Here is a 15535-nt window from a genome sequence, read left to right as displayed (position 1 = left end):
TTTTTTTTCTTCATTATAGCTTCAGTATTTACTGGTATTTTTTTTATTCTCAGTAATCACATACTTTTTGTTTTCCTCCTGTTTTCTTTATCTATCTTTATTTTCATTTTTTTGGTTTCTTTCTTAATTTTCATCAGTTCTATTTTTTTCCTTTTTGTGGTTTTCATTTTGTTTATTTCTTAGCTTTCATGGTTTTTTTTCGTTCTTACTTTTTTTTCTTTCCCAAATACTTATTCTCTCCCGTTTCTTCGGTTTTCACCAGTTTTTCTTTATGGTTTTCTTTTTTCTTCAACACATTTGTATAGCATTTTTAAAATATACTCCCTCCGTCCCAAAATAACTGTCTCAAGCTTAGTACAACTTTGTACTAGAGCTAGTACAAAGTAAAGACACTTATTTTGGGACGGAGTGAGTATGATAAACATTTAGAAAAAATTTATGTTTCAGGACTACTTATTTCATACACATTGTACTTTTTCAGTATATATGAGGAACATTTTTTGATACATTTTTCGTATTTTTAAGTATATTATTAACATTTTCTAATACACGATTGACATTATTTAAAATTTTAATGTTATGTTCAAATTTTTTAGGCCACATTCTACATTTTTGTATACATCAATAATATTTTTTGTACAACTTACATTTTTTAAATACATGACTGCATTGTTTTTAAATTTTTGTGTTTGATGAGCACTTTTATATCAGGAACAGTTTTTTATACAGGTTTAACATTTTATATGATTATTAAATGATTGAATAAACAAATTTAAATACATGATAAATTATATTTTTTATAAGAAATATTTTTTCTATATACATTTTCTGTATACATGAGAAATATTTTTTGTATACACATTTAACATTATTCAAATGCTAGATTAACATTTTTTGAAAAACAAATTATGTGGAGTATATTTTTGTAATATATAACTAGAATATTTGAAAGTATATACAAAAGTAAAAAAAAGCAAAAACAAAAAAAATGAAAAAACAGAATCAAAAAACGAGGCTCTGGCCTCCGGCTAGCTTGGCTGGCCCCTGTGGCGCTCGGGTTCACGTGAGGGGTCCCTACATCCAGCCATCAGCGAGACATAGGGGTGCCTCTAGTTGTGAGCCCCTCTTCAGCGCCTTAAGAGTTACTTGGAGAGCCTGGCGCTCACGCGGTGTGCTGCCCTGCTCGCTCACTAACTTCACTCGGGTGAGACACTGACTGGTTGACTAGTAACTTTGGAAAAGAAAGTATGAATCTAAAAAAAATAACCATTGACTGTGGACTGACCATTGACCTATTCAAAAAAGTTTATCCGCTTGAAAAAGTTCATAAATTTTCAAAATAATTTACCATTTTGAAAAACAATTCATATTTGAAAAAAAAAAGATCATGGATCTGAAAAAAATCTTCAATTTTGAAAAAAAAAACTTCACACATTTTAGAAAAAATTCCACTCAAAAAGTTGCAGAAAACTGGAAAAACATCACTAGAAAGTTAGCAAAAAACTGAAAAAATGTTCACGCATTTTAAAAAAGAAGCAGAAAAAGGAAAAAGAAAAGACAATGAAAAGGAAAAGGAATGCAGAAAAAAACCTGAAGAAAAACCGTCCAACCAAAACCAAACAAAAAAAGAAAAAAAAACAGAGTCCTATTTTAGCGTTAGAATTAGACGCACAACAAAAGAAGGAAAGGAGAATAAGTAGGCACAGAAGGTGTGGTGTCTAGTTGGTTATCGGAATTACTACTCAGTTGTGAGGTCCTAAGATCAATTCTCACTTACTTCAGTGTTTGAAGTTTGAAGAAAAGAAAAAAAAGTAAATGGGCCGAGCCCAGGAAGGATGGGGTGTGCACCAGTTGCCCTGCTTGTTTGTTTTTATCACTAAGTAGATTTTTTTCTCGTTCTTGTTTTCTATCTTTAGTTGTGGGTTGAAAACGCAAAATACAAAAAAAAGTTGTACTTGCACCTTTATGCCTAACTTAATGGGTATAAAGAAAGCGTTGTCTGGGTGACAACCCGGAAGCTTTAGACAGTTTTGTTCATTGTTTTGTGTGCTAATGAAATTTTTTATAAACAAAAAGAGTGGGGAACTTAAAACATTTTCAAAAAAGAAGTGATTGAAAAGTTATGCATTGAAAAAGTGAGTGTTGACCTTGAACACTTGTGTTCATGCTCATGGAAACAATGTAAATCTTTCTTGGAAGTTTGTCATAAAAATAATTATCCCATGTATAAACCATTGTACCTAAAAATAAAGTGCAAATCTTTGCCTTTAGGATGTTTGAATTGCATGTTTGATGTGCAGAAAAAAAAGGTTTTGGTGTAGTTATTGAATTGTCATCTATTCTTAGAACATGCTCATTTTATAAAATGTCTACACGGTACTGTCATATAATTTTTTATCATGTCCTACTTTGTCAGAAATTTTAGAATTTATATGTATATATTTCGAATGAATTGCTACAGACTGTTCTATTTACATAGATTACTGTTGTAGTTTTGTAATCTGTTTATGTTTGAGTATTCATTAATTATATTGGGGGATATAAAGTACAAAAATGATGGTATACAGTAGCTAAGTTTTGACAATAATTATGTCTTGGTATTACATGATAAATGATTTATTTTTATGTGGACTAACGTCTCTAATAAGTTTTGCGAAGTTTTGTATGGATGCAATTTTCAAGACTCGAAAAACAGCGATATGAGAGAAAGTTGGAGAGACGCACGAGCTCAAGCATGGGAATACCCAAGGCATCCGTAAGGAATTATTTCAAGAGGTCTCAAGCTCCATGCTTGGGGATGCCTCAACATCCTCTTCATCTTCTTGAACAACTATTGGTATGTCTGGTTGAGCTTGTGTTTTTATTTATTCACTTGATATGCGTAAATTCTTTGAGCATTTTTTTTGAATAAACAAACACCATGCTGGTTGGGGGTGATTTCTTTGTAGTTCTTGGTTGATTTATATAATCCTCCATGCACTTCACTTATATATCTTAAATATGGCTTTATAGAATGCTCTTTGGGCTTCACTTAACTCTTTTGAGTTTTGCTATTTAAAGATAGCTCTGTTTGCCTCACTTCTATCTTTTGAGTTTGGATATTAGTCTCTCTATATTTATGATATTTGTAGAATGCTCTATGAAATTCGCTTATATCTTTTAGAGTATGGATGAAATTATCATTGAAAGTCGGTTTGAAGAGGTCAACTTTGATATTATTGATCCCACTACTTCGGAGGGTGACACAATTCATGTGGATTGCATTATTCTTAAAAGTGGGTTTGAAGAGGTCAAACTTTAGTCATCAGTATATATCCCACTATCTTGGAGAATCCATTAATGAATAAGTATGATCATTTACTTTTACGCTTCACTTATATCTTTAGAGTAAAATTTATGAACGAATTGAATGTCATGTAGTTAAAATTATGTACGTAGAGAAGTAAACATGCATCCTTTGCTTAAGCCGTTAAAATAGAAGAAAGTCTATGTGACGCCCCCGATTCAATCGTACACTAATCATGCACGCAAACGTGTACGATCAAGATCAGGGACTCATGGGAAGATATCACAACACAACTCTAAAAACATAAATAAGTCATACAAGCATCATAATACAAGCCAGGGGCCTCGAGGGCTCGAATACAAGTGCTCGATCATAAACGAGTCAGCGGAAGCAACAATATCTGAGTACAGACATAAGTAAACAAGTCTGCCTTAAGTAGGCTAGCACAAACTGGGATACAGATCGAAAGAGGCGCAGGCCTCCTGCCTGGGATCCTCCTAAACTACTCCTGGTCGTCGTCAGCGGCTTGTACGTAGTAGTAGGCATCTCCGGTGTAGTAGGAGTCATCGTCGACGGTGGCGTCTCCTGGCCTCCAGCATCTGGTTGCGACAACCAGGAAGAAAGGAAAGAGGGAGAAACAGGAGAAAAGCAACCGTGAGTACTCATCCAAAGTACTCGCAAGCAAGGATGTACACTACTTATGCATGGGTATCTGTGTAAAGGGGCAATATCGGTGGACTGAACTGCAGAATGCCAGAATAGAGGGGGATAGCTAATCCTGTCGAAGACTACGCTTCTGGCAGCCTCCATCTTGCAGCATGTAGAAGAGAGTATATGGTAAGTTCACCAAGTATCAGCGGATAGCATAATAATACCCGGCGATCCTCTCCTCGTCGCCCTGTTAGAGAACGATCACCGGGTTGTATCTGGCACTTGGAAGGGTGTGTTTTATTAAGTATCCGGTTCTAGTTGTCATAAGGTCAAGGTACAACTCCGGGTCGTCCTTTTACCGAGGGACACGGCTATTCGAATAGATAAACTTCCCTGCAGGGGTGCACCACATAACCCAACACGCTCGATCCCATTTGGCCGGACACACTTTCCTGGGTCATGCCCGGCCTCGGAAGATCAACACGTCGCAGCCCCACCTAGGCACAACAGAGAGGCCCGCACGCCGGTCTAAATCCTATGGCGCAGGGGTCTGGGCCCATCGCCCATTGCACACCTGCACGTTGCGTGGGCGGCCGGAAGCAGACCTAGCCTAGCAGGCGTTCCAGTACAATCCGGCGCGCGCCGCTCAGTCGCTGACATCACGAAGGCTTCGGCTGATACCACGACGCCGAGTGCCCATAACTGTTCCCGCGTAGTTGGTTAGTGCGTATAGGCCAGTGGCCAGAATCAGATAAAATACCAAGATCTCGTTAAGCGTGTTAAGTATCCGCGAATGCCGACCAGGGCCAGGCCCACCTCTCTCCTAGGTGGTCTCAACCTGCCCTGTCGCTCCGCCACAAAGTAACAGTCGGGGGCCGTCGGGAACCCAGGCCCACCTCTACCGGGATGGAGCCAGCTGCCCCTTCAGCCCCCATCTCCGAACAGTATCATAAGTAATGTAACAGTATAAAGTATATAGCATATGCCCGTGATCACCTCCCGAAGTGATCACTGCCCAGTAGTATAGCATGGCAGACGGACAAGAGTGTAGGGCCACTGATGGAACACTAGCAACCTATACAAAGCATTTAGGATTGCAGGTAAGGGTATCAACTGTAGCAACAATGACAGGCTATGCAGCAGAATAGGATTTAACTGAAAGCAGTAACATGCTACACTACTCTAATGCAAGCAGTATAGAGAAGAATAAGCGATATCTGGTGATCAAGGGGGGGGGCTTGCCTGGAAGCTCTGGCAAGAAGGAGGGGTCGTCAACACTATAGTCGATCGGGGGTCGCCGGCAGTCTCGGGGTCTACCGGAAAGAAGTAATGGAGGGGGAACACAATAAATAACAGAGCAACCAAAGCATCACAAAACATAACGAGGCAATACGCGGTGCTAGGTATGCCCTAACGCGGTAGTAAGTGATACCGGCGAAGGGGGGAAACATCCGGCAAAGTATTCCTGGTGTTTCGCGTTTTCGGACAGATGAACCGGAGGGGGAAAGTTACGTGTTTGCTATGCTAGGGATGTGTGGAGGACGAACGGGCTGTGTATCCGGATTCACCTCGTCGTTCTGAGCAACTTTCATGTAGAAAACATTTTCATCTGAGCTACGGTTTATTTTATATGATTTTCTAAAGTTTTAAATCATTTTTAGAATTCATCTAATTAACTTAATCCAATATTATCCAGAATAGTGTTTGCTGACGTCATCACGACGTCAGCAGTCAACAAAGGTGTTGACTGGTCAAACTGACGTGTAGGCCCAGTGGGACCCACCTGTCATACTCTGTTAGGTTGATTAGGGTTTAGGTTAAATAAAATACTGTTTAATTAAACTAACAAGTTAATTAGATTAATTTATTCGGATTAATTAACTTAATAAATTTAATTAATTAATATATTATTATTATTAATATATTTTTAATCCCTTTTTTGGAAACGTTCTGGAGGCGGGGCCCTCCTGTCATAGGCCCCAGGGGGCCTAGCGGGGTGAGGCGGGCAAAAGGGCTAACGGGCGCTGGGGCGTAACCCGTTTGGGCGCCCGCCCAGGCCAATGGAGGCGCCGGGGCGTCGTAGCCAGCGACGAGCTGCGTCGGGCAGTAGGGGGCGGTGGCGAGCGAGGCCACGGCGCAGGGCGGGCGCGCGGTCGGGGCCGGACCGGGCGGCGGCGACGAGCAGGATGACGCGGGGGCCGCGGTCGATGGCGAGTAGCGGCAGCGGGGCAAAGCAGAATCAGCAGTGCAGCACGCAACAGAGCGGAAGCAGGGGCAGCGCGAGGCGAAGCGGGCGGCGACATGCATCGTGGCTGGACGGCTGCAGGGCCCGGGTCCGGCGCGGGACGCACGGGAGCGCGTGGGTGCGCTCCGGGGGCGAGCAGGGGTAAATGAGGCGCAAGCACTGTGGCTGTAGGGCGTGGGCGAGGCCGGGAGTACCGGCGGTGAGCACGCGCGGGGCGCGGTCGAGTGCTACTAGGCGTGCAACGGGGTGCACGGGGAGCGCGCATCTCGCGGGTGGGCGCGGGTGGTCGGCGCGGTGAGCAGGGGAGCAAAGGGAGGCGGGGCCTCACCAACGTTGCCGAGAAGAGGGGGGCGGCGAGGCTCGTTAGAGACCGGTGAGGAGGAGGATGGGGACGAGCGACAGCGGGGTGGAGATCCGGCGAGGAAGCAGGATCCGGCGGTCGACGGCGATGAGGTGGCGATGGGGTCGGGGCGCCGCGTCCCCGATCTAGATCCAGGGGAGGAGAGGGAGTGCGAGGGGGTCGTTGGGGACGAGGACGGCGCGGCGCTGGCGACGTCGAGCAACGAGGCGAGGTGAGGGGCGCCCGATCCAGATCGGGATCGGGAGGAGACGTGGGAGAGAGGGGAACGAGGGGGGAAGTGGGGTGTGTGCGCTAGGGTTTCGGGGGTGGGGAGGTTAGTAGGCGCGGGTGGGCCGGCCTGGTTGGCCTGATGGCCAGCTGGGCCGAGGCCTAGTGGGGGGGAGGGGGCAGGCTTTTGTCTTTTTAGTTTAGTTATGTTCTGCTTTTCTTTTTATTTAATTGTTTTGTTGTTTCCATCCACTATAAAATATCTAGGCATTTTATAAAAATGTGTTTGTTGCACCATATTCACATATGCAAATTATGGCACCCCCCGAACATTTTTGTTTTAACTTTTGAAAAAAATTATTGTTGACATTAATTTGAATTTGAATTTGAATTTTGAAACAGTTTCGAATCATCGCGAGGTTAACAACAGTGCCCGTGGTGACGCGACATCATTAGCATGGGATTACTGTAGCTTAATTATCCGGGCGTCACAAATCTCCTCCACTACAAGAAATCTCGTCCCAAGATTTAAGAGGGGGACTAAGGGGGAAAGGTCTGGTTACGAAATTCTAACGAATCTTCTCGGTCTTGGTTGCTCTTCTTGAAGAGGTCGATCCATTACATTGACGTCTTCATTTCTCTGCTTCAGGTCATCATGGTGAAGTCGTCCTTTTCTTCGGGAACTCCAACGTACATACGAATAGGTAAGGGGCAGCTCGGCTACGGCAACATGCTTATGAGGGAAACAATATGGGGTTAACCCATGAATGAGCATAAGATTATCTCTCGAGTTGAACATATAGAATACATCGAGAGTAAGGTACGAAGGTACAATAAGAGGTTTCAAGCGGATAGATAGTTGCTCGAAGTCTGAACCAGAGTGAGAAAGGGGTTCAGAGCAGCGAGAGTAAGTATTGCATCTGATACCAGAATAGAGCACTAGGAAGGTGTCCCGGGAATTAAATATGAAGCCAAGCGTGAGGAATAACCATTAGAAACAGGGTTGTACAGGAGAGTCAGGTTTCGATCATGTGGGACTGTGGGTTATGGGCCCACAATGTGGGTTAAAAGCAGGAAGGGCGGTGACGTCTTGCACGATCAAGTAAGCAAGGCATGTCAGAGGATAGTTTGTCGGTTATGTCGGCAACAACATCGGTACCAAGGGCGAGGGACGAAGAGAACCATTTTCCTGCTCGTTGAACGAGGCGGACCAATAGGCAAAGTTCTCGTCCATCGGCGGCTACCAGAATGTCATCAACAATAGTAATAGGGTCTTACTGACCGCGTGGTACAACAAGGTGCTTACCTAAGCAGGGAATTATCACTGCTCAGTTAAATCGGATTACAAGAAAGGTTAAACCAAACAATGGAAAGGAAATATGATTATCAGATTAAACGGAACAATGGAAAGGAAAAAGGTGTTTAAACACATATTTCAGGGGTATATCCTTCCCAAGGATGGGCAGAGCATGATATCCGTGACAAGATATAATGTAGAAAACCCTTTAGGTAAGGGGAGAGAAATTTCATGACATTACCCATACAAAGGTACTTGGATAATTGGTAAGGAAAATTTAGTATTGTGCTTCAAATGCTCTTATTGAAAAGCAGAGTACCACAGACATGCTTCGAGATAGCATTGACATGGTCTTCAAGCAAGGTCAGACTTTGGATACTCAAAGGATCCATCAGGAACAACTTATAAAATAAGTCTTACGATTTCCTCATGGAAGAATCGCTAAGTTTGCTAAAAAGGAAACTATAACAATAGGTCCTCCGGTCAGGTGTGCTAGGCATGCCATCACCTTACCGGGTCATATAAGACCAACGTTATAACTCTTGGAAATATGTTCCAACCATCATATCTGACAAGTTTCAAATCTGATTGTTGTCAGGACACCTCAGACTCAGGATGCCTGAGAAGAAGAGGTGCAACACAATTGACGAGACAACATATATGATTCTCGGGAAATGAACTATGGAAGCGAGTTCCGAACAAGGGTTCACCATTAAATCAAGGAGAGGATGAGGAGGCGGTTGATGGACTTGGCGACAACTCAACGAGATTTCCAAAAGATGGATCTCCACAATTAGGTGAACAAGGAGATAACAATTGTCAGTCAAATGATACAGTGAGGTATGCTCGAGGAAACATACCCAATTTAAACATTGGTTGAAAGTGCACCCGAAATATGGGCTTACGTAGCATGACTGGATGTTAGAATCATGATTCGATAACCAATGGTCTAAGAATGAAATGTCGATCATTAACTTCAAAGCAATAGAGTTACTGGAAGGACAGAATCCAAACAGCACCGTTCACTTGTTGATATCCCCGGTTAGTCAATACGGGGACCAAGAAGGAATGTTGCTTGTGAGAAGTATCACTATACCAAGCATTCTTAAGAGGTGGAGCAATCCTTGCAACATCCTTGACATAAAGGACAGTAATACTTCAAGGTAGAACATAATATGAACTGGATAGCAAGTTGCATCCATAACATGAACAAGTTTGTGTTTGAAGGGAAAGCAAGAATGTTGTCGATGATAACACAAATCATCGAGGGGCAAGGATGGTATTTCTCATCATGAATTCAATTGATATCCTGGAGGAACTCAGAATGTTGATGATGATCATGAAAATTTTTGTCGAGAGGTTTCATGGAGATGTAATCCGTCGGCGATGACATCAAGTCAAAGGAATGATGAAGCGAAATGTTCTTGGAACCATGAGTATGACACAAGCTCGAATTCAAGCTTGTCGTTCAAGGTGGAACGATAAGATGAGGAAATCGGCGTAAGCTTAGCTCATCATCGAAAGTTGCGCTCCGGAATTAAGGACCCGGTAGCATAGTTAAAATTAGCACGATAATGATGTAGCCGATCAGGCTAGGAGTGATGTGATGGAGTATTAAACTTCTCAACAACAAAGTACTGGGAGTACCGAATCTCAGTGTTGATTCGATTCACAAATCGGTGTTCTCGGTTGACGACAACCCAGAACCCAGGATAATTGGAATTGGTGAGAAATAACAGTTGATGAAGAACCCATAAGAAGTTATGCAGTTCCATGGTATTCTCGAGGTACCAGAGTGTAATACTCGGCGATAGATCAAAGTAAAGGTTTGACTGGTGTATTGATCCATAGAAGACAAGTGCTTAAACTTGCCCGAGAAATGGGATCAAAGAAGAACATATGGTCGGAACCACAATTGCATAGGATCAGTTCACAGATACCAGATGATATTATATCAAAGAAATAGTTATCATTGCAAGAAGCTTCCATGATAGGATCTACATCGTGTCCATGGGCATGAACACAAAGGTTCAAGGTCGACTCCCATTTCTTCAATGCATAACCTTCCATTCACTTCTCGTGTTTCGAAAATGACATTAGTTGTAGAAGTTTTACCTGGTGCAATACCAGATAAGTATGACCCGTGGAATCTTTTGGGTTCACACAGATTAGGGAAGGCGTTGGTTCAATCCATCGGGGCATCTTAGGAACATATACCACAACTTCGGAGTAAATAATACAAGCTCGAAAGTAGAGCATGGTTGACAAAGCAAAGGATACAATTTACCAAAGGCATTATATATCCGTGGAAAGGCTCACAAGGTTATTGAATATGAAGGATGCTGTCGGATGAAATCCAACAAAGGATCTGGTGGTCCACGGGGGACTGATGTGAGCATCGATACTCGACCAGAAGAAGAAAGAATGCAAGGAGATCAGATGATAGAAACAACTGACTAATTCGAAGTTCGAATGCAAAGGAATTTATGAATTCTAAATCAAGGGATCAGAAGCAATCATTCTGATAAAAAATGAATAAGTTCAATAGACTTAGAAGCACAACCGGTCAAGGCATTGATTGACCAAGAACCATCTCATATCCAAACGACCTCTGAGCCGGAAGTATAATCCTAGGATTTGACTGATCATTGTGAACATTCGCAACGTATTGAATCAATGGGCCAAAAATGATAGTGACAAAGGATGCCAATAAGATTACTATACTTATGGGATTAACCATAATGTAAACAAGCAAGAATTTCAAGAGCAATAGGTTGCTCAGGATTTTCGGAAGATCGAATGGTATTTCGAAGACTGTTGTGAAATACCTGAATCAACTGGGAATGAACGGATATTCGATAAATGCGAGAAATTATCCGTAGGGGCATTCATGTGGCAAGAACTGCAAGGCAGTAGGCACAAAGTATTCTCGCATAATAGAGAGAATTTCGGGGTATCTTGTAATAACAAGATCAATGGGGAATGATTGCATGAATGGCAAATGTACTTGGTTATCCATTGGGGTTTATCGATGGAATGGAATTGCAAAAGTGATGGCACAAAGTATCGAGGGAACATCGGAGAGTAACTTCAGAACCTTCTAGTGCATCAAGCGATCATCTATATCGAGTGGCTCTCCGGGAGGAAGTAGTTATGAGAACCTAGAGTTAGAGTTAGTAAAACCATTTAACCCGAGTAGAAGAGAGATAAGAGTCCCAATGTATAGACGAGGAATAAAAGATCCTAATACCACCCAATGGCGACGTGGGCCCATGGGCCGCACAGCCATGTTACTAAAAGTTTTGCAATGACTAGACTCAACTTCGGCCAAGGAATTGGAAGGGGGATTCCTACAGGCAATTGGCTCTGATACCAACTTGTGACGCCCCCGATTCAATCGTACACTAATCATGCACGCAAACGTGTACGATCAAGATCAGGGACTCACGGGAAGATATCACAACACAACTCTAAAAACATAAATAAGTCATACAAGCATCATAATACAAGCCAGGGGCCTCTAGGGCTCGAATACAAGTGCTCGATCATAAACGAGTCAGTTGAAGGAACAATATCTGAGTACAGACATAAGTAAACAAGTCTGCCTTAAGTAGGCTAGCACAAACTGGGATACAGATCAAAAGAGGCGCAGGCCTCCTGCCTGGGATCCTCCTAAACTACTCCTGGTCGTCGTCAGCGGCCTGTACGTAGTAGTAGGCACCTCCGGTGTAGTAGGAGTCATCGTCGACGGTGGCGTCTGGCTCCTGGGCTCCAGCATCTGGTTGCGACAACCAGGAAGAAAGGAAAGGGGGAAAAGGGGAGAAAAGCAACCGTGAGTACTCATCCAAAGTACTCGCAAGCAAGGATCTACACTACTTATGCATGGGTATCTGTGTAAAGGGGCAATATCGGTGGATTGAACTGCAGAATGCCAGAATAAGAGGGGGATAGCTAATCCTGTCGAAGACTATGCTTCTGGCAGCCTCCATCTTGCAGCATGTAGAAGAGAGTAGATGGTAAGTTCACCAAGTATCAGCGCATAGCATAATCCTACCCGGCGATCCTCTCCTCGTCGCCCTGTTAGAGAACGATCACCGGGTTGTATCTGGCACTTGGAAGGGTGTGTTTTATTAAGTATCCGGTTCTAGTTGTCATAAGGTCAAGGTACAACTCCGGGTCGTCCTTTTACCGAGGGACACGGCTATTCGAATAGATAAACTTCCCTGCAGGGGTGCACCACATAACCCAACACGCTCGATCCCATTTGGTCGGACACACTTTCTTGGTCATGCCCGGCCTCGGAAGATCAACACATCGCAGCCCCACCTAGGCACAACAGAGAGGCCAGCACGCCGGTCCAAATCCTATGGCGCAGGGGTCTGGGCCCATCGCCCATTGCACACCTGCATGTTGCGTGGGCGGCCGCAAGCAGACCTAGCCTAGCAGGCGTTCCAGTCCAATCCGGCGCGCGCCGCTCAGTCGCTGACGTCACGAAGGCTTCGGCTGATACCGCGACGCCGAGTGCCCATAACTGTTCCCGCGTAGTTGGTTAGTGCGTATAGGCCAGTGGCCAGACTCAGATCAAATACCAAGATCTCGTTAAGCGTGTTAAGTATCCGCGAATGCCGACCAGGGCCAGGCCCACCTCTCTCCTAGGTGGTCTCAACCTGCCCTGTCGCTCCACCACAAAGTAACAGTCGGGGGCCGTCGGGAGCCCAGGCCCACCTCTATCGGGATGGAGCCACCTGCCCCTTCAGCCCCCATCTCCAAACAGTATCATAAGTAATGTAATAGTATAAAATATATAGCATATGCCCGTGATCACCTCCCGAAGTGATCACTGCCCAGTAGTATAGCATGGCAGACGGACAAGAGTGTAGGGCCACTGATGGAACACTAGCAACCTATACTAAGCATTTAGGATTGCAGGTAAGGGTATCAACTGTAGCAACAATGACAGGCTATGCAGCAGAATAGGATTTAACCAAAAGCAGTAACATGCTACACTACTCTAATGCAAGCAGTATAGAGAAGAATAGGCGATATCTGGTGATCAAGGGGGGCTTGCCTGGAAGCTCTGGCAAGAAGGAGGGGTCGTCAACAGCGTAGTCGATCGGGGGTCGCCGGCAGTCTCGGGGTCTACCGGAAAGAAGTAACGGAGGGGGAACACAATAAATAACAGAGCAACCAAAGCATCACAAAACATAACGAGGCAATACGCGGTGCTAGGTATGTCCTAACGCGGTGGTAAGTGATACCGGCGAAGGGGGGAACATCCGGGAAAGTATTCCCGGTGTTTCGCGTTTTCGGACAGATGAACCGGAGGGGGAAAGTTGCGTGTTTGCTATGCTAGGGATGTGTGGCGGACGAACGGGCTGTGTATCCGAATTTGTCTCGTCGTTCTGAGCAACTTTCATGTAGAAAACAAATTCATCTGAGCTACGGTTTATTTTATATGATTTTCTAAAGTTTTAAATCATTTTTAGAATTTATCTAATTAACTTAATCCAATATTATCCAGAATAGTGTTTGCTGACGTCATCATGACGTCGGCAGTCAACAGAGGTGTTGACTGGTCAAACTGACGTGTAGGCCTAGTGGGACCCACCTGTCATACTCTGTTAGGTTGATTAGAGTTTAGGTTAAACAAAATACTGTTTAATTAAACTAACAAGTTAATTAGATTAATTAATTCAGATTAATTAACTTAATTAACTTAATTAATTAATTTAATTAATTATTTTATATATTAATATTGTTATTATTAATATTTTTTAATCCCTTTTTTGGAAACGTTCTGGAGGCGGGGCCCTCCTGTCATAGGCCCCAGGGGGCCTAGTGGGGTGGAGCGGGCAAAAGGGCCAACGGGCGCTGGGCCGTAACCCGTTTGGGCGCCCGCCCAGGCCAGTGGAGGCGCCGGGGCGTTGTAGCCAGCGACGAGGTGCGTCGGGCAGCACGGGGCGTGGCGAGCGAGGCCACGGCGCAGGGCGGGCGCGCGGTCGGGGCCGGACCGGGCTGCGGCGACGAGCAGGATGATGCGGGGGCCGCGGTCGACGGCGAGTAGCGGCAGCGGGGCAAAGCAGAATCAGCAGTGCAGCACGCAGCAGAGCGGAAGCAGGGGCAACGCGAGGCGAAGCGGGCGGCGACATGCGCCGTGGCTGGGCGGCTGCAGGGCCTGGGTCCGGCGGGGGACGCACGGGAGCGCGTGGGTGCGCTCCAGGGGCGAGCAGGGGCAAACGGGGCACGAGCACTGTGGCTGTAGGGCGTGGGCGAGGCCCGGAGTACCGGCGGTGAGCACGGGCGGGGCGCGGTCGAGTGCTACTAGGCGCGCAACGGGGTGCACGGGGCGCGCGCATGCGCGGGTGGGCGCGGGTGGTCGACGCGGTGAGCAGGGAAGCGAAGGGAGGCGGGGCCTCACCAACGTTGCCGAGAAGAGGGAGGCGGCAAGGCTCAGTGGAGACCAGTGAGGAGGAGGATGGGGGACGAGCGACGGCGGGGTGGAGATCCGGCGGTCGACGGCGATGAGGTGGCGATGGGGTCGGGGCGCCGCGTCCCCGATCTAGATCCAGGGGAGGAGAGGGAGTGCGAGGGGGCCGGGGTCGTTGGGGACGAGGACGGTGCGGCACTGGCGACGTCGAGCAGCGAGGCGAGCGAGGGGCGCCCGATCCAGATCGGGATCGGGAGGAGACGTGGGAGAGAGGGGAACATGGGGGGGGAAGTGGGGTGGTGTGCGCTAGGGTTTCGGGGTGGGGAGGTTAGTAGGCGTGGGTGGGCCGGCCTGGTTGGCCCGATGGCCAGCTGGGCCGAGGCCTAGTGGGGGGGAGGGGCAGGCTCTTGTCTTTTTAGTTTAGCTAGGTTCTGCTTTTCTTTTTATTTAATTGTTTTGTTGTTTTCATCCACTATAAAATATCTAGGCATGTTATAAAAATGTGTTTATTGCACCATATTCACATATGCAAATTATGGCACCCCCGAACATTTTTGTTTTAACTTTTGAAAAAAATTATTGTTGACATTAATTTGAATTTGAATTTTGAAACAGTTTCGAATCATCGCGAGGTTAACAACAGTGCCCGTGGTGACGCGGCATCATTAGCGTGGGATTACTGTAGCTTAATTATCCGGGCGTCACAGTCTATGATAGTGATATCTTTAATCTAGTAAGGTGGTTATATAATAATGACAAGGAGCATTAGTTATATTAAACAAATCCTGTTGTGGTGGTAAGTATCTTCAAGTGAAGGATGGATGATTGGCTTGGCACATGTTTGATAAATTTCAAATTCAGCCTTGATGTTCTTCAGGTTTGTAGGTTATCATCCAGATTATATTTTCTCAATAACGTTACTATTAGATAATGCATGATTGCGGGTTTTGTGCTTGGAGAAAACACTGCTTGTGCATCCAAAAATCTTTAAAACAAGTTTATGCCATAAAGTGTCCACCATACCTAACTATACATGATATTTCAGTGCAATTCCAAGTAAA

Source organism: Triticum aestivum, chromosome 5D, assembly GCF_018294505.1.
Source record: "Triticum aestivum cultivar Chinese Spring chromosome 5D, IWGSC CS RefSeq v2.1, whole genome shotgun sequence".
In the NCBI taxonomy this organism is placed as follows: Eukaryota; Viridiplantae; Streptophyta; class Magnoliopsida; order Poales; family Poaceae; genus Triticum; species Triticum aestivum.
Note: the sequence above shows the minus strand (reverse complement) of the source record.